Source organism: Megascapheus bottae, chromosome 34 (genome assembly GCF_031878675.1).
Source record: "Megascapheus bottae isolate mThoBot1 chromosome 34, mThoBot2.hap1, whole genome shotgun sequence".
NCBI lineage: Eukaryota > Metazoa > Chordata > Mammalia > Rodentia > Geomyidae > Megascapheus > Megascapheus bottae.
Genome location: NC_143542.1, coordinates 6,895,334 through 6,910,002, shown reverse-complemented (window position 1 = coordinate 6,910,002; position 14,669 = coordinate 6,895,334). Strand labels below are relative to the sequence as shown.

The 14,669-nt window shown below is 48.6% G+C and overlaps 1 protein-coding gene across 1 annotated transcript in view; it reads right to left on the bottom strand.

Annotated features, from left to right (window-relative positions):
• Auts2 (activator of transcription and developmental regulator AUTS2) overlaps nt 1-14,669 on the bottom strand; it is a 674,097-nt gene that overhangs the window by 436,919 nt on the left and 222,509 nt on the right. The gene's annotated exons all lie outside the window — the stretch shown is intronic.

Sequence of the window (14,669 nt, the reverse complement as noted above, 5' to 3'; positions counted from 1 at the left end):
CACGATTCTTTAATCAGGTTTGTATCTTTCCTCCTATGACCATTTGGTCAAATTGACTTCCACGGGTTAATCAAAAAGCTAAGAGGCATAAAATTTTAACGCTCCCAAATGTAAAAACATTGAGGAAGCTTATTAAAATATTTTCGACATGTCATCATTCACATAACCTAAAGGAATCCAAATAGAGAGCAGGGGAAAAAAAGGTTTTTTGTTTTTTTTTTTTAAATCAAGTACAGTCAAAGTCAGTCTATAAAAGCAACTGGGAAAGGTGCATTGCCAATATCAGAGGAGAGGGGAAGAAATAAGGAAACAACCTCTCAAGAGCAGCCTGGAGATGACTGCTAAGCTGGGCTATAGGATGAGAGCACACCCATCAGCTTAAGTACGGTTCTACACTCGGTGAATCGCACACATCCCAGAAGACTTCTCTTCCCATAGATAATTGAGAGTTGGCTGCTGTTAGACCTTAACATGCTCAAAGTGCTCGAGTCCCTGGCAACCAGATGCTCCTGCTTAAAACAGTTTAGGCTCTCAGCCCTGAAGGATTCCTAAAATTGGATTACAGTCCCTCCAGATAATCTGAGAAATATAGCATGACGAAAGGGAAACCTTCAAAAAAATTAACTCCTCTGTAACAAGCAACAGTCTGAAAGCTGAGCTCCCATGACCGAGGCAGAAAATCTCATCAGCCAGGGCTACGGGCAGCAGCATACACAAAGGGCAGGTCCAGGGTGAGAGGAGCCGCACAGCCCATCAGAGCATAATGGAAGCTACGGGAGAAAGGGCGTGCCTGGATTCTCAGGCTTCTAGGGGCAGAAGCCAGGCCTGCTAACAGGAGAGGGGCAAGTTCTATGCCTTTTCACCCCAGAAACTCAATCCTTTCAAGTGACATGCCATCCAAGAGGACATGCAGCTCCAGTGTGGGCCCTGCTATGAGCCATGTTTACAAGCACCATGTATTCCTTTTGTTCTAGGGCCTGAGAAGGCCTTTACCCATAAACATCCCAATGGCCAGTCCGCCAAGAACACCCTGGTTCTTTAACACACTCCCAAGGCGGGCAGGACAGTGGTAAGTAAACAGACGGCCTCAGCCAGTACTATGGAGAGCAGGACTGTTTCCTTCTGCCCTGCCCTGCCCTGCAGTGCTGGCTGAAGCTCCCGCGTTCCTCACCAGCTCCCGAGTCTCTCAGCACCCTTCATCCTTGGGGCAAGGGTCTCCAGCAACACTCCACAAGCCCGATCCTCGGGGAACCAATTCTGTTCCCCCATATACTAAAGACACCTAGACAGGCAGGCCTCTACAGATGCCCAATCAACTTACCACACCCAAGAGAAGACAAAAAATGAAGGAGCAGAATGGAAATGTAACCCCTCTATACATTACCCGACAATAAAAATAAAGTAAGTATATAAATAAATAATTTTTTAAAATGAAGAAGCAGATAGCAAAATTCAGGTCTGGCCATCTCCTTTGGGGCTTCATAAATAGGACGGATTATGATTTATCTGCTCTCAATGCCTCTCTATTCATAGAAGACTCAGGAGTGATTGGGGCTCTTATCCAGATATTCCAGACAAGGACCCTGATTGGCAGCTGAAAGCCACTTTCTATCCCACGGGCTGATGCAGATTCGTAATAAGCACACACTCCCTTGTCTTCTCCAGAGCCCAGGCTGCGCCTTCACTTCAACCCTCAATGTCTTCAGCAGTGCTCGGCAGTTAGCTCTCTGATGGAACCGTAGCTATGGGGGGGGGGTGCAGGAGGGGGGTACACACTGGAGAACAGCTTCCCTGTTGGGCAGAGGCCTGCAGGGACAGGAATTCTGACGTTCATCTTTTGACTTTCTCTGGGTTTCCATAATCCTTATGAGAAGAAGCAATGATGCATGTATCAGTGATTCAAAATACAGACACCTTAAACTACCTGGGAAGAGGTGGTAACCAGGCAAAGAGAAGTCAGTCACAGCTGGAAGCGGGATTCTGGGCCACGGATCCTGCCACGATGGTTGAGTCCCATCTTTCCCTGCCTGATCCTACTGATGTGATTTCAGAATCTTACCAAGGAAGCAAAAAGGAAGCCCACCAATAGACCCTCTGACACTGGCTTTTTTTGGGGGGGGGCGGAGAGACTAGGATTAGAGCTTGGAACCTTGCTCTTGCCCAACGGATGCTCTGCTGTATTTGAGCCCCGCTCCACCACGGTGCTGCTCTTCTTACTGTTTTCAGGAGGGGCCTCACTTTTGACGAACCGGGCCTCGGACGACAATCCTCCTGCCTGTGTCTACTACGTAGCTGGATTACAAGTGTGTATTAACAACGTGGCCACTAGCTCTGGCCCTGCAGAGATCAAGTCGACATTAAGAGGCAGCAGAGGACACCTTGGCGTCTGAATTTGTTTACTGTTTAGCTGTGCTGTCCCAGAAGCGAGGGGATGACTAGAAATAAGAAACCATTTCTCAGAGAGGCATACTTAGGAAAACAAAATGTCATACAGAGAGAGACAAAAGGGGAAGAACGAGGGGTGGAGGGGCACATTCTGCCCACTCTGTGGACAACGCTCCATTTAAGACTATTTAGCTGCAGGAAAAAGCAACTTCTGGCAAAACTGTGCCCTGTCGCTGGCATGTGAACACAGGCTTTCATAGTCCATTAGGACACACACAGGATGGAGGCAGCTCCTTCCCTGTCCAAGCTTTCACAGTGGCCCTGAAAGAGGGCAGAGGTCATTATGTGCGCCCCTAGCTCTGCAGGCTGTGGCAGAGGAGCAACAGGAGGGGCAGAGGTGCCCCTTCCCCAAGTCGCCAGACTGGCTTCACCACAGCGGAGAGTGGTCTTCGTCCACGTGGAACAGCATGGCTCGCTCCCCTAACCCTGGCTACTCGGAGGCTGGACCGGAAGATGGTAGTCCAAAGCCAGCCAGAAGGGCGGCAAGACTCCATCACTACTGAATCCGTTAAGTACTGGACTGAGGATGAGGCTCTAAAATAGAGGGCCAACAGTGGGCAGGAGATCCAACCAAGAGCTTGAGGGCCCCGGTTCAAGCCTCAGCACTGGAAGGGAGGGGAGTGGGGAGTGGAGGAAGAGGAAGGAGGGGAGAGGGGTGGCAAAGTGGCAGGAGGGAAAAAATTTAGTCTCCATCACATCCCCTTAGGTTCTTCAACTTCCTAACTGTTATTATCTTGAGAAGCTACACAGCACAGCACAAATGGTCACCAAACACAGGCTGACATTCCCGAGTGCAATGGAAGGTTTCTCCCAGGTCATCGTTTCAGCCTTTTCAACAACCCATTGAGATTCTTCTTACACATGTACACCCATCACAGGTATGCTTTGTCCTCATTAGCTTGTGATGTAAGAAATAGATATAAAATTTACTAACATATCAGACCATGTCTAAATGCAAACAAAGAAAAACATGGATGCTTCCCCGTAACCACGAACATGACTAGCAAGTAAGCGTGGCAGGAAGCGTATGGTAAAACTCTAAATCCACCATGTCACTAAGACTCAACATTGGCCAACACCACTGATACTTCTAAGTGAAGGAGTGGAGGCTTGGTAGACCGATCGTTTCCCCAAAGCCAGACACTTACACAAAACTCCTTGGGGTTCTAACAGTACCTCCATATTCTTACCTCCCTAACACCAAGGTAGCTGAGGCTTTCTCTGAAAAGATTAGGATTATGGTATTTTGTTTGTAGGAAACTAAATTTAGTCCCATACTGCCCAAACGACAAACCCTCTGCACACCTCTACATCCACAGACAGGCTAATCCTTTGTGTCAGATACCTGAAGTCTTTCTAAAGGATGCAAATTAGCAGTATACATCTAGACTCTTCAAGCTAACAATCTATGCCATTTTATTTCAGGAGTGAAAACCTAAGCAGATATACAAAAGCTATACACACTGAATTCCATATATTCTGCCCATGTGACACAACACGTATTAATGGTAGAGGTCGTACGTCTAAACACCCACAAGGCACAAAGGCAGTAAATACCCATTCCCCAGGAGAGCATACACACATTCTCCAGATCATGGGGCTTGTCCACACACACAGCTCCAGCCTGAGCTCACTGCTCCCGATTGCTCTCCCTCTCTCTCCTCTTTCCCCTCTTCTCCCTCTTCCCCCTCTCCCCCTTCCTCTCCTCAATCCCTCTCTCTCTCCTTTGTCCCAAGGGTCTTCTGTTGCAGGATCAGACCATTTTCCTTTAACATCATATGGGTAAAAATAAAACTCAATATTCTGCAGGTTTTGCAGGTAGAGAAAATTGCTTAAGTCGTACTCAGTGAGCTGAGACATGCCAAATAAATTCCTCGCGCTATCCCTGCAAAGAATGAGGTGGAAAGAAGAGAGACCACCCCTGCCTTTTGGAATGGTGCTTCCTGACATGCAGTCAGTGTCCCCTTGTAGCAGGAAGCAGTGTTAGCCCTGAATCCAGGGGCTCATGCGGGCCTGGCTGCACTCTGACCCAGGTTCTCCAGCAAGCCATGTGGTCTTGTCTCTGTTCCAAGGCCTCCTATGGACTTAGTGATGTGTAGAACCTTATTGGTTCTATCAGATTTGATAATGGAATCAATCTTTCCCTTTAGAAGCTCTGGGTTAATGGCAAAGTTTATTAAACAGCAGGCAGTCATTCAGAAAAGATCAATAAAGACATGATTACAGAGTAACCAGAGGATTAAGCACAAGATTTATCACAAAATTAAACTGAATTAAATGTTCTCTGATAGCACTTGAAATGCTGTCAATACTTTTAACTCATAATCTATGTTTTCAGTGTTTACCTAATAGGCAGTGGGAATGTCTGATTTGAGAAAATGACTGCTGTGTAACAGCGAAGCCACAAAGATGTGCTACAAGCTCTGCAAGTCCTTTCTGGAAATGTTCGTATGGCTTGGGCGCCACACAGGAGTCCTTCTGGAGGGGCTGCTCTCCGTGAGCAGAGCCGTGACAGAGCACACGCGTGCTGTCCACCCCGGACCACATGGGCATGGGTGCAGGTCCACATCTCAGGAGGCCTCACCCCCACTCTCCATGCTCCCACCTCCCCCAGTACTGACCACCGAGCCCCACCCCATACTGCAGAAACTACACAGACGCCAGGCTCCCAACAGCCTGCACCCCCCCCTCCCACCTACTCCGACTGTGCACTCCTGAAGCAGGTCCCCAGCTAGGAACCTCATCCCACACTCTACGCTCTGCAACGTGCCGCCTGGCAGGGACACAGTCCTCCTGAAGTCCCACGAGGAGCCTAGGCGGGGAGATGTCATCGGGAAGTCAGGACATCAACCCTTTCCCTAGAGGCAGGATTTACTGACACTGCCACAAGCTCAGCAATTATATTCACAAAGGTGACATCCCATCAGAGCTTCCGAAAGGGAGCTACTCACTAAGAAAGGCAACAGCACACATTGGTAATCGGTAGGGCATCAATACTCCTGACGGCTGTTAAAGCTAACATCAATACCATGGGCAGTGAGCTTGAGCAGCTCTGCAGGATGAGCCAGAAAGGCCGGGCCTGCGGGGCGAGGCTGGGCGGGGCTCTGCTGAATAGATGGGCTGCACAGCAAATCCATCTGGGGGCAAAGATGGAGTGTGTGGTTTAAAGTGGACTTTGGATGGCCGTGTCTTTAGGGTAGGCTTTCTGCTTGCCTGTGACTTGCGTGAATCTGTGCCCAGTACCCCTCATCCTCCGAATGCATTGGTCCAGTCCAGTGCTGCCCTGCCCTGCCCTGCCCTGCCAGTCTCCACAGCAATCCCGTGACAGCTGTGGCATACAGAGGGGCAGGAGACAGCACAGAACCCTGATGCCCAGGCTGACAGCGCTGGTGTCACCATCCCCTCGGCAGTGCACTGACGTACACCAGAGCTATGGACAGCTCCAACTGGCCCTGGTTCCACAGGGGAGAGGAGCACCCCCACCTGAAGCAGTACAGGGCTCTGTGCGCTGCCTCCACCCTGAATGCTGGGGCTGTGTGGACACTCAAAAGCCCAAGCTTCGGGCAGTCACAGTCCTGCCTGGCAGAGCCTATCAAGTTTAAAGATTGTCCCACACAATGGAGCCCTTCCAAGCCACTCCATGCTCCACAGCTAGTTACCTGTGCCCCTCTGTGTCTGCTCAATCTAGCCCCACCACCTCAGCAGGTGTCTTAGTGGCAGGTGGCTCTGGGGACAAATAAATGGCACATGAAGGTTTCTTCCTAAGACCACCATGTTCTCAAGTCTTTGAAAAGAAAAACAAACTGTTGGTCATCATCAAAGCCTCTACTTTGCACCGGAGAGTGAAGGTGGAATGCACTCATCATACATGCACAAGACTCATGAACTCAGTGTTTCTGGGTGTTCCAAGCAACACATTCATACTGTACTTAGTCTATCTCTTTCAATCACCACAATATCCTGGGAAGCTTCTATTTTCTTGTATATAAAACAGGGGCTAGGGGCCAGGAGTTTGGCCTAGTGGTTAAAGTGCTTGCCTAGCATGCATGAAGACCCGGGTTTGATTCCTCGGTACCACATACATAGAAAAAAGCCGTAAGTGGTACTGAGGCTCAAGTGGTAGAGCTCTCGCCTTGAGAAAGTCCAAGGACAGTGCTCAGGCCCTGAGCTCAAGCCCATGACTGGCAAAAAATAAATAAATAAATAAAATAAAACAGGGGCTAATAACACAACTAATGTAGCAGGGCTATTATGATTAAATGAATTCATATAATACCCAGGCTATTTAGAAGCTCAGTCAAAGCTAATTATCTCTATTAATTAACTTTTCCAAGGTCACCCAGACAGGGCCAGAGGAAGATCTGCCTGGTCCCAGCGTCCATGGTCTCCACACAGGCTGGAACTGAGGCCCACACCTGGTGGCTGGCCTGAAAACTGCCCAGGCTCTATAGGACAGTTTGAGGCTCAGGATTTTCATGCTTAGAAATATTTTGTTGGTTTGTTTTAAAGTAAACAAATTACTTAGTCTATTTAACTTGAAATAATGCAAAGACAATACAATTATCTTTTTGGACTCAAAATACCATATAAATTTTCAGCATTTCTTCCTAAATGTCCCTCTTGTGATTTATGAGATATGCAAAGAGGAGAAAGCTCCAAGACAAAGACAAATGGGGGGTGGGGATGGAAGCAGAGGCATTCCCTAACATATGGAATGGGAAGGGATACCTTCAGGCAAGTTTGGCCTAGGAAAAAGAACATGGGTTTTACTCGAGATAGATCCAAAATTTAAAAAGGCCTCCCGGTCACCATCCTCAGAGACCTGAAAAAGCACTTGCCACCAATTCGGCCATAAATCTGTTTCCAACAGCTTCACCCCTGCTGGCTTTCCAAATGAAACATCTGTCCATTTTCAAAGGGAAAATAAATGCATACAAATAGGAAAAAAATTATCTACAAGACTTCCTATCTACAAGACTTTCTATAGGAGCCTAGCCTTAAAAAAAAAAAGAAAGTGTGTTTGTTGAACTCTAGTAGGTAAGGCCTCCCTCCATGTAACCTTCCTGCCACGGCTTAATGGAAGAGAATGGTCTGCAAAGGCCGGGACCTCCTCCCAGCTGAGCATCGATACACAGAAGCAACATTTGGGAGGCAACGTTATGTGCTCTTACCAGTAGATTAATGAATGTAATTACCTAGCATTGTGGCTATGAATGCTGCAAAACAATAATTTATAGAGTGCTGTAAAGTTCTAATGTGTTTTTATGTCCATAAGCTGCTTATAAAAACCTAATGTATTTGTACAAGAACAGCCTAAGTGGCTCTCAGCTCAACAGTGAACACAAGTGTCTGAGCCTGGGCGGTTCTGTGCGGGTGTCTTTATAACCCTTGCCATAATTCCACGTCTTTATAACTGGACCCCAAGCGGTGAGCCTGTGAGGATACAGTAACAGCCACTGAATTATGCAACTAATCCTAGACATGGTGACAGGGCAGGCCTTCCTCTCTGTAACCAGAGGGCTGAAGGCTGTAATTAAATGCAGGGTGCATGCTCTGTGCATACACTGGGGGCTGCTCTTCCTTTCACCAGGGTTCCTCCCAGCCTTGCCCTGGAGGTGGGACTGGGAGAGAACAAAGGGCATAAGAGGCCCAGGGAGACAAACTCCAAATTGAATGAGGATCACTGCTACTGGTCTTGCCTATTTTCCACCAGTGAACTTGCAAGGAAAAGTGGGTAGAGCTCAACATTCTTTACCTTCTAAGGTAAATTGTCCTTTGGGACCCAGTCCGGGCTAGGAAGCTTCCCCAATGGTTGTTTAGATAAGTGATTAACTGTAGGGGCCAGGATGGCAGATAACACTATAAAGAACTTTCTCAAAAGCCAGAATTGGCCTCCCTCCACCTGGGACAGGTAACTAGACCAATTCATTTCCAGACCCAAGGCTGTGGCTCCCAGGGGCAAGGCAGGAGCCTGCAGGAGATTCACCAGTACTGCCTGTGCTCCCTTGCTAAGTGATTCAGCATTTCGCATGCTGAACATTAAGAATGCTGGTGTGCACGGGGCCCAGGACTGCTTTGAGTGTCCCACGTCGCGGGGAGGGCTGCACTGCGCCCACAGTGGCTGGCACACCAGGACCAGCAAGGAGCGAGACAAGTGGCAGAGTCCACTTCTATTTTCTGGAGGAAACATTCGAAGTCTCAAACATCTACGACTGAGAGTTGCTGACTTGCAATGCATTTATGTGACACGACAGATCAAGAAGAAGAGAAAGCCACGAGGTGTGTGCCGGTGCGCGTGAGCAGCTCTCCTAGAGGGACCTGGGGCCTCAGGGGAGAGGTCGCTGCTCCACGAGCCAGCACTAGCAGGTGTTAGTTACACCTCTGAGTACACATCTTAGATCACGCTTAGGAAGTGCCAGCTTCAGGGAAAAGACAGGCTAGAACTAGTAAGAGCTGCTGCTTGAGTACAAAACACACTGGCGTTACAGCCACAGCTATGCGGGGATGAAAAGCCAGCTGGAAGACACACACTCTGGGTAAACTGGTATCATGGCTAAAGCACAATTGATGCACTTCCATGTTAAAAATGTTCTGCTCTCCAGCTTTCCTAGGGTGAGAGATGTGATTTGGATTCAATTAAAAGCTCCATCCTGTCCAAGGGAAAGAATGCCACCTATCACCCCTGCCAGGCAGTTGTACCTCTCCTGCCAGCCCGAGACCCTGCCTTTCACCTGGGCCTCCAGTCTGATCTGACAGCAGGTCACAGAATAGAAAAGGCATTCCCTGCTGGTCAGAGCCTGGATGCGAGTCCTCGTTCCTTTGAGTCAGTCTCAAAGACAGGGCATGGAAGTGCAGAGTGCCTCCTGCACACCACTGCTGCCCTGGTTAAAGCTCAAGGAGGAACTGGGCACAGTCAGGGTTATTGTGCCTGCTCTCCTCTGCCCTCCCCTGCCCTGCCTGCCCGTCTTCAGTTTCTCCTACTCCAAACCAACTGACATATTACACAAGACAGTAACACGAGTAAAGGCATGTATAATAGAGAATGCTTATTTTAAGTAAACCTAGGGATTACAATAAAAAAGAACACAGAAACGTCCAGTGCACACTGGAGAGGCACACATAGTGACACACTTCCTTAGATGAGACCCAACACACCAAGAATCCACTCCCTTACAGATGGATCTAGCAACTAGATGACGCTTCGTTCACTGGAGGGCAGGAAAGGGCACCCTGTGGGACAAATCCCAGCACTTGGCAAATAAAGAAATCACTCAGCAGCAAGAAAAGCAGCACGCTCAGATCACATGCCAGAGGATCATCTCTGCATTAACAGGGCAATGCTGACCTCAGAGGAGCCCTGGACCTCTGGGTAACACATCTTAAGCTAATTAGTAGGCAATCATCCAACACAACACAGGGTACAGGACCCGACCCCCTGGGCTTCTCTCAGCAAAGCCTCATGGACTTAACCCATTTGAACAGGATATTCATTTGGAAAGATATCCAACTTCCCAAACCCTAACATGGCTAAGACAGGCAAGGGGACAAAGACAATGGTAGACAGAGAGCCACAGAGGTGTGTACAGTAAACATCGTAGCTGGGCACCAGTTACTACACCTATACCCTTAGCCACTTAGGAGACTGAGACCCAGAGGATTGAGGTTCGAGGGCAGCCAAAGCAGGAAAAGCCTATGAAATTCCATCTCCAAAATAACCAGCAAAGAGTAAGGCTAGAGGTATGGTTCAAGTGGTGGAGCACCACCCTAAAGCACCCTGGAATCGGCTGAAAAGGCTACATGTGGCATTCTGATGAGATCCAAGCCATCAGGAGGGTGGATTCGTTCCCCTCCCATGCAACACCTCCAGCACACCAGGGTGGCTTCCAGCTTTGCAAAAGCATGCAGATCGAGGCTCTGCTCCATGAAGGGAGCAGCAGGAGCCGTTCGAGTGGGTCACACACATGACATCCTTTCTCCTGGCCAGTCTGCCCAGCCTGTCTCACTACCGCCCCGTGAAACAGCAGCTAAATCTTTCACCTTCACAGCAAGAAGGGGTTGGGTAGCCTTCAACCCTGAATCTTCCCAGAAGCTTACAACAAGAAAAGGAAGAGCCACCACACAGCATTTTCTAAGGTTTTTCAGCTGCGCCGTCAGGTTTGAAAGCCACGGAGTGAAGGGCCCAAGCTCCCAGCTTCTGTGCTGCAGAACCACAATGGCTACTTGAGGCCAGCCTGGTTTCAGGAACAGATCTGCATGGTCGAGCTACTCTGCTGAACTTACCAGTCTGTCAGCGTGTATTCTTGGCCTCCCAGCAGTACGAGGGGTTGGCCTCTGGGCTGGTAAGGAAAGTCTCTGTAGAGTACAGATTAAGCCCACTGCATGGCCTCATCTGAGAGAAAATGGCATGCCAGCTGCACCACCTCTAAGCTCTGGCTCCTATCCCCTGCTGATGGGCCACACGGAAATGGGTGTGAATCTGTCACCATTTAAGAGAAGCAGAGAATGCATCTACTCAGAATATGACAAGTCATAAGAAAATTGATTTATATAATTGAGGAAGGAAAGGGCTAATGTTTTCACAGTCAACCTTTCAAGGCTATTTTAGATATCTCCTTATCTCAGGTGCATTAGAAACCAAACACAGAAATGTGGTGTGTTCATTTCAGCACTTAGAACAGGCTTCAGGTGTACATTCTGACATAATACCTGACACTGATTTATTAATGGCATACCCAACATGACAGGAAGGGGAGGAGGTAGAAAAAGCCTCGGTGCACATTACGCTGCATTGGATTACTATTCTAATCTCTCCTCCTTTTGAAGCCTGATCTGCGTCCTTTACAGATTATCCGTGGTTTCTCATTGAGAAAGCCACGAGAGGCTCTTGGGTCCTGCACACTCCATGCTGTGCTTCCTGACCAACACCAGGGCCAGCTTTCTGAGTGTGGGACTTGAGCATCTGCACTGGAAATGGGTTCACACTTGGTTTAATCCCTCCTTTGTTCTTTACAGTTTGTTTAGGAAGTGAAGTCAGAGGAGGGTGGAGCACCAGGATGAGCAGAGGACGTACTTGTGCTCCTCCATGCCCTGAGTGTGCAGCACAGAACTGCAGGGAGCCTGGACTTGCAGTCATGTGATAAGAAATGAAAGTTGGTGGTGAGTGTATTCTATGAGGAAGTAAGAGAAAGCATGGAAGGCCAAATTTCCCCTGAGAATCAGAACTTGGTTTGAAGGTAGAAGGTGCAGGGCTCTAAGTACCCTGGCAGGACAAGGTATCCTAACATACTCTGCATCTCACACCAGTGCCAGCCATCCACTTAGCAGAGAAAGGCAGGCAGGCAGGCAGGCAGGCAGGCAGGCAGGCAGGCAGGCAGGAAGGAAGGAAGGAAGGAAGGAAGGGGAAGGATAAGAAGAAGGGGAAGGGAAGGGGAAGGGAAGGACAAAAGCCAGAGCTTCTCCACTTGAAGTCGACAGTGGGGGTGAAACAGCTGAGTGGCACTGTTGCTGCTACACTGAGAGAGGGAAGATGGGAGTATGTGAATGGTGAAACACCATCAAATAATCTGAGGTCTGAATTCCTCCTTACTTAAACAACAAATGGCAAATGTGAAAGAGGAAGACATTTTGTGTTTTAGTGAACAGAATGGTAAATTTCTCCTGGTTTTTGAACAAGAAGCCTCACACCGTCCTTTCACACTGGACTTAGCAAGGACACAGCCATGCCTGAGAAAGTCAACTTCATGCAGCCAGGTGGTCAGGAATAAACAGAAGCAAAGCAAACATCTCAGGAAAGCTTGAAAGCTTGAGGAGTTCATTTCCATCACCCTTAGTGCTAACAGCTCTTAAGGCTTAGCATATTGGTCTGATTCTCATTTATCCCAGTATATAAATATGCATATATACTTACAGACACAAATTGTTGCTGTATAATAACACTGTCCTACCATTTTTATTTACCTGCATTTGCATTTTCAGTAATTGCTCAGTTTTAACTGAAATATCAACATTAGCTTTGCTCTAAGCAGTACTGTCAAAAAAAATACTTTGCTGTGATGGTTCTATTTTAATACATACCAAAAGGAAACACAGCCAGGTGGTGTTATCTCACATCTGTAATCCTAGCTTCTCAGGAAGTTGAGACTTTGAGAACCATGGCTTGAAGGCAGTCAGGGAAGAAACATCCCTGAGACAATATCTCTAATATAACAAGCAAAAAGCAGGACTGGAAGAGTGGCTCAAGTGGTAAAGCGTCAGCCCCAACAAGTGAGTGTGAAGCCATGGTGCAAACCCTGAAGCTGGGGTGGCAAAAAAGGAAAGGATGTCCGATGTGGAATTAACCAGCATAGCATCTATCCATCACCTCTTCTATCCACACCTCTTCTATCCACACCTCATCTACCCGTCACCTCATCTACCCGTCACCTCTTCTGCCCGTCACCTCATCTGCCCGTCACCTCTTCTGCCCGTCACCTCTTCTGCCCGTCACCTCATCTGCCCGTCACCTCATCTGCCCGTCACCTCATCTGCCCGTCACCTCATCTGCCCGTCACCTCTTCTGCCCGTCTCCTCATCTGCCCGTCACCTCTTCTACCCGTCACCTCTTCTACCCGTCACCTCATCTACCCGTCACCTCTTCTGCCCGTCACCTCACCTGCCCGTCACCTCACCTGCCCGTCACCTCACCTGCCCGTCACCTCACCTGCCCGTCACCTCACCTGCCCGTCACCTCACCTGCCCGTCACCTCACCTGCCCGTCACCTCACCTGCCCGTCACCTCACCTGCCCGTCACCTCACCTGCCCGTCACCTCACCTGCCCGTCACCTCACCTGCCCGTCACCTCACCTGCCCGTCACCTCACCTGCCCGTCACCTCACCTGCCCGTCACCTCACCTGCCCGTCACCTCACCTGCCCGTCACCTCATCTGCCCGTCACCTCATCTATCCATCACATCTATCATCACCACATCTACCCGTCACCTCTTCTACCCGTCACCTCACCTACCCGTCACCTCACCTACCCGTCACCTCATCTACCCGTCACCTCATCTACCTGTCACCTCTTCTGCCCGTCACCTCTTCTGCCCATCACCTCATCTATCCGTCACATCTTCTATCATCACCACATCTACCCATCACCTCATCTACCCGTCACCTCTTCTGCCCGTCACCTCTTCTGCCCGTCACCTCATCTGCCCGTCACCTCACCTGCCCATCACCTCATCTACCCGTCACCTCATCTGTCCATCACCACATCTATCATCACCTCTTCTATCCATCACCTCTTCTATCCGTCACCTCATCTATCTGACTCCTCTTCTATCTGTGACCTCTTCTATCCGTCACCTCTTCTAACACAATGCTGCACTCAACTGCATGTCAGGGGCTAGTCATTTCTGTGATGGATCTGAGAACAAATTCCTCTGCCCTGACTAAAATGTTGACAGGCCTATGAGGAAAGGGAAGAAACAGGGCTTACAGTATAGCTTTTTACTCTTACCCACGTCAAACCTATCTGAACTCTTGCCACATTTATTAAGAGCTTTTGGAATAGAAGCCACAACTCTCAGGTTCCCAAGTAGATTACATCAGATTCTCACACTGCATTTGCCAAGTCAGTTAGGAAAACTGGAACAATTAAGAAAGGAATCATGCAAGTACATTGTGAGAAAGCTGTTCACATTGTATCCGGTAAAGATTTTTCTAACATTATCTCTAAAGATACCACATACATATCCTGAAGCGCAGCAGAGCCCTGGGCCTGCTCCTCTGTCATCCTGAAGAGCCAGATTCAACAGGGAGGAGGCTGTTTGCTGCAGGATAACACCTACTCTTCCTATCTGTCTGACAAGAGGAAACCACAAGGCTTCCTGGCATGATTTGAGATAATGTCCTGTACCCAGCCCCGTTGCTCTCTGCCTGGCTGGCTTCCTCAGCCATCATGGATCAAAGATCCTTTGAATGTAGGTATATAATCCATCCAATAAGCGGATTCCCTGACAGGAGGCCAAACCGAAATATTTATCTAATGCTACTTATCTGATACGACTAGGATTCTGCGTTTATGAATTAGAAAGAAGCAACCCCTCACCTCAAAGAGCTCATGCTCCCATTGGATGAAAATTATACATAAAGAAAGCAATGAGTCAAGCCACAACTAGATCACATAGCAGGAGCTAGCAGTCAGAAGGTAAGAGGGAGGCTAAGGAAGGCTTGTGGTAAAGGA